We start from the raw sequence: 12,091 nt of genomic DNA, 5'->3' as shown, positions 1-12,091 counted from the left end.
ATAAGGATGCGTGATCTCAACGTACGCATTTCCTCCTTTTTTCACGTGTTGCGGAATACTTTCACAAGGTATGTATACCAGGAAATTTTCAGCTCTGCCTCGTACATTTTGCCGTCTCAACCATTTAGTCCGATCGTGCCGTTATTTTTAACAGCGGAGCTGTTTAAGCTCTTGGTTAGGCCGCGTAGTGCGAACAACAAACTGCGCCTGTCGATGACGTCACCGCGCGTTGCCTAGCAACGCCTCGCACCAGCTTTGCGAGGCGTTGCTAGGCGATTCACGTGACGTCATTGCTCGGCGAGGTTACCACCCTCTCTCAGGTTGCCCTCGCCACAGCGCGAGGCGCAGCCGACGTATCCGGCGTACGTCGCGGTGCCCCTGCTGCAGCCGGCGTCGGGATACGACACGCTACATTTCGCGCCGGCCTCGTCACCCAGAATGGACCGCATCCACGTCTCGTCGAGCAAGATGGACTGGTGGATGGAGGAGGGCTGCTCTTTCGCTGGCGTGGCGTCCCCGTGCCGGGCGCGCTCGCGCGTCAACTATAAAGTGGCCTTCGGAAGTCTGTGCGTCTACCCCGAGTATCGTCCCGATACTCGGGGTCGGCTTAGTTTGGCTAATAACCAGCCAAGCCAAACCAAGTTAAGCAAAGTTAAAGCTAAGAACCAGCCAAGCCAAACCAAGTTAAACAAAGGAAAGCTAAGTTAAAGCTAGGGAAGGGCCACCAGCTTCGCTGTTTGCCCAGTCTTCGCACCCCTTAGTGGGAAGCTGCCCCTAATTTTTTTATTGCGATAGAAAATATATGAGCATTCCAAGCGCATTTTTGCCGTCGCCGTGAGGTTCCGTATGAAGTCCAACGGCGATAAAATCGTCGCCGTGCGCTGTGTGTGCGAGTGAAAGCGTGCGAGGGTGAGCCGGCAACCGCAGATAAATCTCGCGCACGCGAGAGAAGAAGGCGGCTGGAAGCGCGCCGTCTTCGTTCACGCGCGAGGCACGGGAAGGAGGTGACGGAGATGGGAGGGGGGGGGGGGGGGACGATTGCGTTCTGCTCGTGCGGCTGCTGCTCACGGAGCTATTTTGAAATTGATCTGCGATGCAGACGAAGTGTGCGTTCGCGGGGGCCTCATCTTCAAAGCGATCTGCGATGGGGACAAAGTGCATTCGCCGAGCGTCGGTAGCTTCGTATGCGCTGCGCTTCCGACGTTCAGTTGGCGTTGAAGCGCGAGAGCCAGCGCGAAGGTCAATTTGCTCGCAGCCGCTGGCACGCTTTCTCACTCCAGCGTTTTCACGAGTTTCCGCGGTCATCAGGTTAGATATGTTAACGCTATAGCGTTAAGGGCCCCGTGTCGCACAAAATCCGGCGTCGGTGTCCGTGGCGGTGAAATTCACCCCGAACCACCCCGACCATACAGGCCCCCCACTTGGCGCAAGGCGTTAGTGAACAAAAATTGAATTTCTCAAAGTAAAATCCGTCTGAAAAATTGTAAAGTACGACTTAACTACAACCTACAGACATGATAGCGTCGCATTGTAATTTGAATGTACGAGAAAACATAATTCTGTTACCAGGAAACTCAAACACAAACCCCTTTTCCAGCATTCCTACGATAACAACAGCGGCGCGCTCGGGTATGTTACTTGCGAAATACCCATCCAGATGGCGCTCGCCTCCACGGCAGCGTAAAATGCTAGAGGGGCGCAGATGCGAAGGTGGACAAAAAAAAAATGCTTAACCTTGCATTCGGCAGCACAAGGCTTGAAACAGCGAAGCTGGGCGATCGTAGCCCAGCATTTTCCGGAAGTACGCGCGTACACTTCATCTTATTACTCATGATGATGATAATATTTTTTCGTGCGTCTCTGACTTACGGCCGTCACTGCGTGTTGCTTAGCGCAGCTTTCAACACCGACACCACGTTCTAATGCCGACACCGCGCTCCAGCAGTCCCGCTCCGTGAATGCGCGTCTCTCTCTCTCTCGGACTTACGGCCGTCACTGCGCGTTGCATAGCGCAGCTTGCAACACCGACACTGCGTTCGAATGCCGACAACGCGTTCCAGCAGACTCGCTCCGTGAATGCGTCTCTCTCTCTCTCTCTCTCTCGGTCTAATTTTCTTTATCTCTCTCCTGAGCATAGCGCTCAAAACCTCTTCTTCACCTCGCAGAGCATTGGCACGAGCGCGTGCGAACGCGCCAGCTGTGGATGAAGACGACCACGCTCGAATGCAATCATCATCATCATCATCATCATCATCATCATCAGCCTATATTTTATGTCCACTGCAGGACGAAGGCCTCTCCCTGCGAGCTACAATTACCCCTGTCTTGCGCTAGCGTATTCCAACTTGCGCCTAACTTCATCATCCCATCTGGTTTTCTGCCGACCTCGACTGCACTTCCCTTCTCTTGGTATCCATTCTGTAACCCTAATGGTCCACCGGTTATCCATCCTACGCATTACATGGCCTGCCCAGCTCCATTTCTTCCGCTTAATGTCAACTAGAATATCGGCTATCCCCGTTTGTTCTCTGATCCACACCGCTCTCTTCCTGTCTCTTAACGTTAGTCCTAAGATTTTTCGTTCCATCGCTCTTTGTGCGGTCCTTAACTTGTTCTCGAGCTTTTCTGTTAACCTCCAAGTTTCTGCCCCATATGTTAGCACCGGTAGAATGCAATGATTGTACACTTTTCTTTTCAATGACAGTGGTAAGCTCCCAGTCAGGATTTGGTAATGCCTGCCGTATGCACTCCAACCCAATTTTATTCTTCTGTAAATTTCTTTCTCGTGATCAGGGTCTCCTGTGAGTAATTGACCTAGATAAACGTACTCCTTTACAGACTCTAGAGGCTGACTGGCGATCCTGAATTCTTGTTGCCTTGCCAGGCTATTGAACATTATCTTTGTCTTCTGCATATTCATCTTCAACCCAATTCTTACACTTTCTCGATTAAGGTCCTCAATCATTTGCTGTAATTCGTCTCCATTGTTCTTCTTCTTCTTCTTCTTTCTGGGGTTTTACGTGCCAAAACCAGTTCTGATTATGAGGCACGCCGTAGTGGAGGGCTCCGGATTAATTTCGACCACCTGGGGTTCTTTAACGTGCGCGTCTCCATTGTTGCTGAATAGGACAATGTCATCTGCAAACCGAAGGTTGCTGAGATATTCGCCGTTGATCCTCACTCCTAAGCCTTCCCAGTCTAAGAGCTTGAATACTTCTTCTAAGCATGCAGTGAATAGCATTGGAGAGATTGTGTCTCCTTGCCTGACCCCTTTCTTGATAGGTAACTTTCTACTTTTCTTGTGGAGAACCAAGGTTGCTGTGCAATCCTTGTAGATGTTTGCTAAGATATTCACGTATGCCTCCTGTACTCCTTGATTACGCAATGCCTCTATGACTGCTGGTATGTCTACTGAATCAAATGCCTTTTCGTAATCTATGAAAGCCATATAGAGAGGTTGATTGTACTCCGCAGATTTCTCGATTACCTGATTTATGACATGGATATGATCCATCGTAGAATATCCCTTCCTGAAGCCAGCCTCTTCTCTTGGTTGGCTGAAGTCAAGTGTTGCCCTGATTCTATTGGAAATTATCTTGGTGAATATTTGATACAATACTGAAAGCAAGCTAATGGGTCTATAATTCTTCAGTTCTTTAACGTCTTCCTTCTTATGGATTAGTATAATGTTGGCGTTCTTCCAGCTCTCTGGTACACATGAAGTTGTGAGGCATTGCGTATAAAGGGCCGCAAGCTTTTCAAGCATGATATTTCCTCCATCTTTGATTAAATCTACTGTTAGTCCATCTTCTCCAGCAGCTTTTCCCCTGGTCATGTCTTTCAAGGCCCTTCTAACTTCAGCGCTAGTTATAGAAGGAGCCTCTGTATCCGGTTCATCACTATTTAGAATGAAAGTAGCTTGGCTGTTTTGGGCACTGTACAGGTCAGTATAGAATTCTTCCGCTGCTTTTACTATGTCATCGAAATTGCTGATGATATTACCATGCTTATCTTTTAGTGCATACATCTTGCCTTGTCCTATGCCAAGCTTTCTTCTTACTGATTTAATGCTACGTCCATATTTTACGGCTTTCTCAATCTTTCCCACGTTATAATTTCGAATATCCCTTACTTTTTTCTTGTTGATTAGTTTTGACAGTTCAGCGAATTCTATCTGATCTCTTGGTATGGTATGGTATGGTATGGTATGGTATGGTATGGTATGGTATGGTATGCCTTATCTGATGGCGCATACCCACTGCGGGGGATTGGCCAAGATTTGGGTGGGATTAGGCAATCTTTTTTAATACTAAAATCGGTAAAGCTAAATGGAGAAAATGAACAAAAATAAAATATTTAAGAATTCAAGAAAATCTATTTGAAGCATTTATAAATTCCTCCACGGCTGAGCAAATATCCCTGTGGCACTTTCCAAGAGAGGAGGCTCCTAAAGAAAGGATGTTTAGAATAGAAAAGCTTAAACCAAGCTGTGCAAATTTTGATTCTAGAATATTTTTCCTTAAAGAAGAAAAACGTCGGCAGAATATGAAACTCTTGAGTTGGACATTTTCATCTTCTGTCGTTTCTTTATTAGGTCCTTTGTTTCTTGGGAGAGCTTACCTACTGGTTGCCTTGGTGCCCTACCTCCCACTTCAATTGCTGCTTCTGAGATCAACCTAGTTACGGTTTCATTCATTACCTCTATGTTGTCTTTATCTTCCTTTTCTAAAGCTGCATATTTGTTTGCGAGCACCAGCCTGAATTGGTCTGCTTTTATCCTTACTGCCTCTAGGTTGGCCTGTTTCCTCTTGACTAATTTCACTCTCTCTCTCGTCAAATTGAGAGAAATCCTAGACCTCACTAACCTATGGTCACTGCACTTTACCCTACCTAACACTTCTACATCCTGCACTATGCTTGGATCGGCAGAAAGTATGAAATCTATGTCATTCCTTGTTTCTCCATTAGGGCTTTTCCAGGTCCACTTCCTGTTGCTGCGCTTCCTGAAGAAGGTATTCATTATTCGGAGCCTATTCCTTTCCGCGAATTCTACTAACATCTCTCCTCTTGCATTCCTAGAATCGATGCCGTAGTTGCCAATTGCTTGCTCACCAACCTGCTTTTTCCCCACTTTTGCATTGAAGTCGCCCATGACTAAAGTATACTGAGTTTGCACCTTTCTCATTGCTAGTTCAACATCTTCATAAAACTGTTCTATTTCTTCATCATCGTGACTAGAGGATGGGGCATTGTACTACCTTCATTTTGTACCTCCTATTCAGCTTTATTACGACGACTGCTACCCTCTCATTAATGCTGTAGAATTCATCAATGTTGCCCGCTATGTTATGCACTAGAAGTCCTACCCCGGATTCTTTCTTATCTGGAAAACCTCTGTAGCAGAGCCTCACCAGTTCTTCTAACCTCACTAAGGCCAATAATATCCAAGAAAATGCCTGATAATTCTTCAAATAGTCCTGCTAGGCTAGCCTCACTCGAGAGGGTGCGCGTGTTGAACGTTGCCAGGTTCAGTTTCCATTGGCGGCCTGTCTTGACCCAGAGATTCTTAGCACCCTCTGCCGCGTAGCAGGTCTGACCGCCGCTTTGGTCAGGTGCTCCGCAGCCACTGGGAACTGAGGGCCATGGGTTAATTGTCGGAGTCATTAGGGAGGTAGTGGCCGAATACTGCACCAGGGAGGCCAATTCCTGTTCTGGTGAGGGAGTGACTTTGATGAAGCTTAGTGGGCCTTCCTAGTTTGGTTGCACCTGAACTAGTATAGCCCCACTAGCTCTCGGCGATATATTTTTTTTCTTGCCGGTGTCAGGCACCACTCCATGCCTGAAAATGTGGTGGACTGGAGTAGGATTCGAACTTACGACCTTCAGATTTGAAGCCGGGTATTCTACCTCTGCTCCACGCCACCACGCACTGAAAGTACTGGACGCCTTAAGCCCAGTGCTTGAATCTCTCGAATAGAGACATGACCAATCATCACCCATCCTTTCGAGAAGAAGTCAAGGAAGCGTCAGTCATCCAGTGGAACGCAAGAGGACTAAAGTGAGGCCTTTCAGACTTTCGTCAATATGTATATACTAATTTGTTCCCAATCATTGTCATACGTGAGCCTAACGTGTCAAAACCAGTCAGATTATCGGGATACGAAGCTGTTATGTCCACAACAACTGGTGCATGCAGCAAAGTAATCGTTTTTATTCGTCGAGAACTTACCTGTGTTCGCCAGCCGATTCCGCCTCACGATGGCAATCAATATGTTTGCCTAACAATCAAAAAGGGCAAAGTCCTGTTTACACTTATAGGCGTCTATATATCGTCTTCAAGTAATTTTGAATCGAAAAGATTAACGAACATCTTGTCGGCGTGTCCTGCTCCATTTGTCATCATCGGAGATTTTAATGCGCACCATATGGCATGGGGAAGCACAAGGACAAATGCAAGGGGACAAAGACTAGCAAAATTCGCCTGCAACCACGGCCTCTCACTCCTGAATGACGGCAGCCCAACGTTTATACGAGGCGTGAATAATGGCAGTTGTCTTGACCTAGCTTTCGTCTCCAGCTCATTCACAAGATGTGTTAAATGGTTTTTGGATATCGAGACACATGGGAGTGACCACATTCCCACGTACCTTATCATCAAAGGGATGTCCAGGTCCTTCCCACGGAACACCATTCGATTAATTTACTGGACTAGATTTACCTCTGCCATGGAACATGCTTGTCGAGATGGCTTGTCCTCTGGATTAGAGGAAGCAATCAAGTGTGCAATGCAAGACGCCACACGCATGGTCACGGTTTCGTCGAAGCACACGGATTTGGATATAGGCATCTTGAAACTGCAGAGTTGGAGCGGCTTCGTGCACTCCGTCGTCGTGCGGAGCGGCGATACCGGCGTACAAAATCAATTGATGACCTTAGGACAGCCAGACGACTCCAAAAGAAAATTAAGCGTCGCATGGATAGATTGGCATCACGACGTTGGACAATGTTTTGCCAGTCACTAGACCCCCGGAAGCCACTTTCCCACATCTGGAGAAGCGTACGTGGTCTGCGTTCCCTCCCTGAACAACGCTTCCCGTTCAAAGCACTGGCGCTCTTCCAGAGGCGGCTGGATGTTGATGTTGCAGAAGAGTTTTGTGCAAGGATCGTTGGCCAAGCAACCGGTCCAGGCTCTCCAGCCCCCAGTGACATCCCCGTTTCGCATGACTGCCGCATGGACCTTCCTTTCACAATGGAGGAACTTGAAGCGGCTCTTGCTCTATGCAGGCGTTATTCATCCCCGGGACCAGATGGAATATCCTACCGCGCCTTGAACAACCTGAGTGAATGAGCACGTAGAGAACTGTTAGATCTCTACAACGTATCCTGGCAAGATGGCATGGTTCCCGAAGAATGGAAGACAAGCCGCTTGGTTCCTCTCCTGAAGCAAGGCAAGTCCCCACTTGAACTCACTTCATACCGCCCAATAGCGCTGGCCAGCTGCGTGGGAAAAATAATGGAAAAGATGATCCTTGCGCGCTTGGAGTGGTACCTGAAACACTACAACTTGTTCCCAAATTGCATGGCTGGTTTTCGTCGAGATCGCTCATCAATAGATAGTGTTGTTGATCTCGCTACGTATGTCCAACATCAAAAGTCATGCAACAGATTATCTGCAGCTTTGTTCTTGGATGTCAAGGGGGCATACGATAACGTATCTCACCAGGCTATCCTCGATGCTCTTGAGATGGTTGGCTTAGGTGGTCGAGTTTTTCAATGGATTTCTCATTACCCTTTTATGAGATCGTTCTTTGTGTGTACCGGCTATTGAAACTCATGGGAGTGCACAAGACAAGAAAGAAGAAGACGGCGAGCTCCAAAGGCGCGCGCGCTAAGAAAAGTAATAAAAAAAAAGGAAAAGAAGAATCTTGATTTCGTTCGCATCGAACGCAGCTGTCTCGTCTCGTTTCTGCGACATGGTGCCGTGACCAGGATTTAGCGGCTACTCCTCTTCCGACTGGCCACGGACTACCAGAACGACGGACTGGCCACAGAAGACGGACGAAGAGGAGGCCCGGGAGCGAACCAACGGCAGCGAGACGAGACATCGACGCGTTCGAATGCGCAGGTAGCTCTTCGTCTTGGCGATTCTGTGGTTCCGGCCACCGTTCTACCTTTTGTCTCGTATCCGAAAGGGGATTGGCCACATTTTAACTGCTCGTAGGGCGTTGTTTCTTCTATAGGTTTTTTTTTTCTTTTCCAGGGACCGTGAATGCCGGTCTCCGGTCCCGGCCAGGGCTCGCCCTGGTCGGCTAGCCGTCCCACTGAGTCGGTGCCCCTGGAGTGTTTTCTTCGGAACGGAGTCAGTACCTTGCCCGTGGCGCTCGTTCCCACGGATGGTGGTTCCATTCGGCTAACCGAATCAGAAATGTTCCAGGAGGAGCTGCGCGGTATTACCGAGCACTTCGTTGACATCTCCGAGGTGAGGCGTTTTGGCAAGACAGGCATTTTATGTAAGTCTTCTAATGTTCAGTGCCTTAATGATTTGCTTAACTGCACGAGATTCACTAGCATCGCGGTTCGTGCTTTCGTCCCTCCTCATCTCGCATGCGTGAAAGGCATTGTTCGCGGGGTTCCTACCGATATTACTCCTGAGGCCCTTTTGAAGATGCTCTCTCCGGCTGGTGTTGTTTCTGTTTATAGATGCAATAGGTCGGTGGGTGATAACCGAGTCCCAACTGAGAGCGTCATCGTCTCGTTCGCCGGTTTAACGCGCCCGTCTGAAGTGAAGGCTTGGCCGTATTTGTTCCGCGTGGAGACATTGTCACCTAGGCCATTGCAGTGCCGAAACTGCTGGAGATTTGGCCACAGTGCTAATGCATGTAGATCTTCAGTGAGATGCTGTAATTGTGGCGGCTCTCACTCTACATCAGCCTGCGACGAAGATGCACCTAGGTGTTGCTTGTGCGATGGATCTCATAGTGCTACAGATAGTAACTGCCCTGCGCGAGGCCATGAGATTCAGGTGCTTGAGATCGCGGAGAAACGTCATTGTTCCCGTGCGGAAGCAATATCAGCAATAAAGGAGCGCGATGTTGGTTACGCGGCAGCTGCTTCCCGTCAGTCAACATCCCTAGAAGCCACAGTTTCGGCCGCTGTAGCCGCAGCCATTGACAAGGCAATGCCAATAGTTATGGAGCGACTGTTTAATACTTTTGCCGAAGGTATAACTGAGATGCTAACTGCCAAATTTAATAGCCTCCTCCAATCGCACTCTGCTGCTGCTGACCCAACCCAATGTAGTACTCCCGCGCGCCATTCAAATGAATCGAACTTTGAAAATCAGGCAGAGGTTGAGTCCGATACCTCAGTTTGTTCTCCGGTCTCAGCAACTGCGGGACCTAGCCACCCATTTGGACACATGAGGCTTGGGACCATCAGCAATAGACGCAAGGGTTCCCCACTTTCTCCCACGGATACTCCTAAATCTAAGCCTAAAAAAGGAAAGAACAATGATCACCACGAGCAGGATGCGTTGCGTGCTGCCGTGGAGTCATCCATTCTAGGATCGTCATAGCATCAGTAAAGGTTCTCCAATGGAATTGCCGCTCTATATCCTCAGGTTACGTTGACCTTCTTTATTTAGTACACAAAATAATACCAGATGTTATTTTACTTCAGGAATCATGGCTTTCGTCACATCAAAGATTTACTATTAATAATTTTCGAACATTTCGTTTAGATCGTCCAGGTAGGGGCGGTGGGCTGTTAATACTAGTTTCATCAAAAATGTATCATAAGGTAACTGTAACTTTTGAACATGTGTGTTAAGACTGCGAAATTTTAGGATTAGATTTTTTGCTGCCAGGTTGCTCTGTGTTTACAGTGGTTAATACGTACTTCCCGAACGGAGTCAAGAACACTGATCACCTGGACTCACTGTTCCGAAACTGTTCAAATGCAACGCTCCTGGCAGGAGATTTTAATTCGCATCATACTTCTTGGGGAATTAAAACGGATGGTTGTGGAAAGAGGTTGTGGAATTGGGTGCATGACAACAATTTTCAATGTCACAATTCAGGACAAATTACCTTTCTACGTGGGCGATTCTCTTCTGCATTAGATCTGACTTTCTCCTCTGCTAACATGTCTATTTCATCTTGGGACACCTTTGACAATGGAACAAGTAGCGATCACTTACCCATCACTTTTGAAATTATGCTTTCACGTCAGGCTCCTATTATACGACAAAGACGACTCATTAATTATACAACTTAAAAATCAACTATAAATGCAGGCTTATCAGCGTTGAGTACTTATGATGAACAACGGAGGGCTGACTCTGTCGTATCGCTTTTAAACTCTTCTATTCAGCCTGCTGAGTTTACGGTTATGTCTTGCAGCTCGCCGTCGAAGTCATCATGGTGGAACGATGCTTGCACACGGGATTATAGGCGAAGAAAAGCAGCGTGGAAAAGTCTCCAACATAATCATTCACCGAAAAATTGGATGGACTATAAGTTCTATGCAGCTCTATTTAAACGAACTGTGGCGAAAGCTAAAGATGAACAAAAAAATGCAATACATACGTCTTTGTCAAAACGAGAAAGAAGATCGGCACTTTTTAGGTTCTTACGCAACAAAAAAGATGTTCAACAGTCCATATGGTCATTTTCTGCTGTTCTATCCCCCAAAGAAGCGGCGGATTCACTAAATAATATCGCGAAAGGGCTTGAAGCACGCTTTTCTTCGCTGTGTCCCAGACCGAGGAGGTTCAAAATTTCTACATCTGAATTTGTAGAAGTTACCATGACAGAATTATCCGATGTCATCTTATCTGCCCATCAATCGGCTCCTGGATCGGACCGTATCACCTTTACTATGATTAAATTATTGTTTGACTCTTTCCCAGATGAGCTCTTAAATATAGTTAACTGTTCACTACAATATACATGGATTCCGACCTCTTGGAAAATTGCAAAAATTGTGCTTTTGCTTAAAAAAGAAAACCTCGAATATATCTTGGACAACATTCGGCCAATTGCACTTACATCGAATCTAGTCAAAATTGTAGAAAAAGTAATTCATGTCCGGCTCCTTGAATTTACTTCTTCTCGTGGTATTCTGTGCTCGAGACAAATAGGATTTAGGCCTCATTGTTCCATTTGGTCAGCTCACGTTGATTTAGAAAGCCGCATTCGACTCGCAGGACAATCAGGAGATATATCGGCATTGGTAACTTTAGATATTGCAAAAGCATATGACAGTGTCGAACATGCAATTTTAATTTCTCGATTAGTTAGCTGTTCTGTTCCAGACTATTTAGTAGCCTGGATTCAAGAGTTCCTTTTAGATAGAGAATTTTTTTGTTTCAAGGATGGGGTGACATCGGATACGTATAATCAGACGAGAGGCGTACCACAGGGATCAGTTCTTTCGCCACTTTTGTTCAATATTTTGTTATCTTCTGTGCCAATCCATCAGGATGTACAACTCTATCTCTATGCTGATGACATTGCATTTTTCTCATCAGCAAGGGATATTAATACGTTATACCAAATTTTGCAATCTTATTTGTCTGAACTCGAGTCCTGGCTGGACGGCCTGTCTTTTTCGCTTAACGTAAAGAAATGCGCTCTACTGGTGTTTCCATTGTCAAATCATGTCTCTATTTCTCTTCATAATCGTAATCAGCCGATTCCGCAAGTTCCAACTTTGAAGTACTTAGGGATAACTTATGATGGTAAGCTAAACTGGCAGCAGCAAATAGAAGCAAATGCTAATAAAGGAGAACGTGCAATGGCATTGTTGCGCCGGTTCAGCAATAAAAGCACAGGGATGCGTAGATCTACGTTGCTGATGATTTATAAGCTTTACGTCCGCCCCATCCTAGAATTTGGTTGTGTTCTTTTTTCAGGATGTGCAGCATACAAGCTAAGACCTTTAATTCTACTGGAAAGGCAAGCGCTGCGTCTCTGCCTCGGGCTGCCAAGTTTTGTGGCTAATAATGTTCTTTATCTGGAGTCTGGAATTATTCCGCTTGATTCCAGATTTAAGCAACTTACTGTCCTGACTTTCCTGAAGCTTTATGATA

At 46.6% G+C, this 12,091-nt stretch overlaps 1 protein-coding gene across 3 annotated transcripts in view; it reads right to left on the bottom strand.

The window, feature by feature from the left end:
* The window catches only part of LOC119449372 (uncharacterized), a 98,193-nt gene that overhangs the window by 20,292 nt on the left and 65,810 nt on the right, over positions 1-12,091 (bottom strand). The window lies entirely within an intron of this gene.

This window comes from Dermacentor silvarum, chromosome 4 (assembly GCF_013339745.2).
Source record: "Dermacentor silvarum isolate Dsil-2018 chromosome 4, BIME_Dsil_1.4, whole genome shotgun sequence".
NCBI classification, from domain to species: Eukaryota; Metazoa; Arthropoda; class Arachnida; order Ixodida; family Ixodidae; genus Dermacentor; species Dermacentor silvarum.
This window is presented reverse-complemented; position numbering and strand designations above follow the sequence as displayed.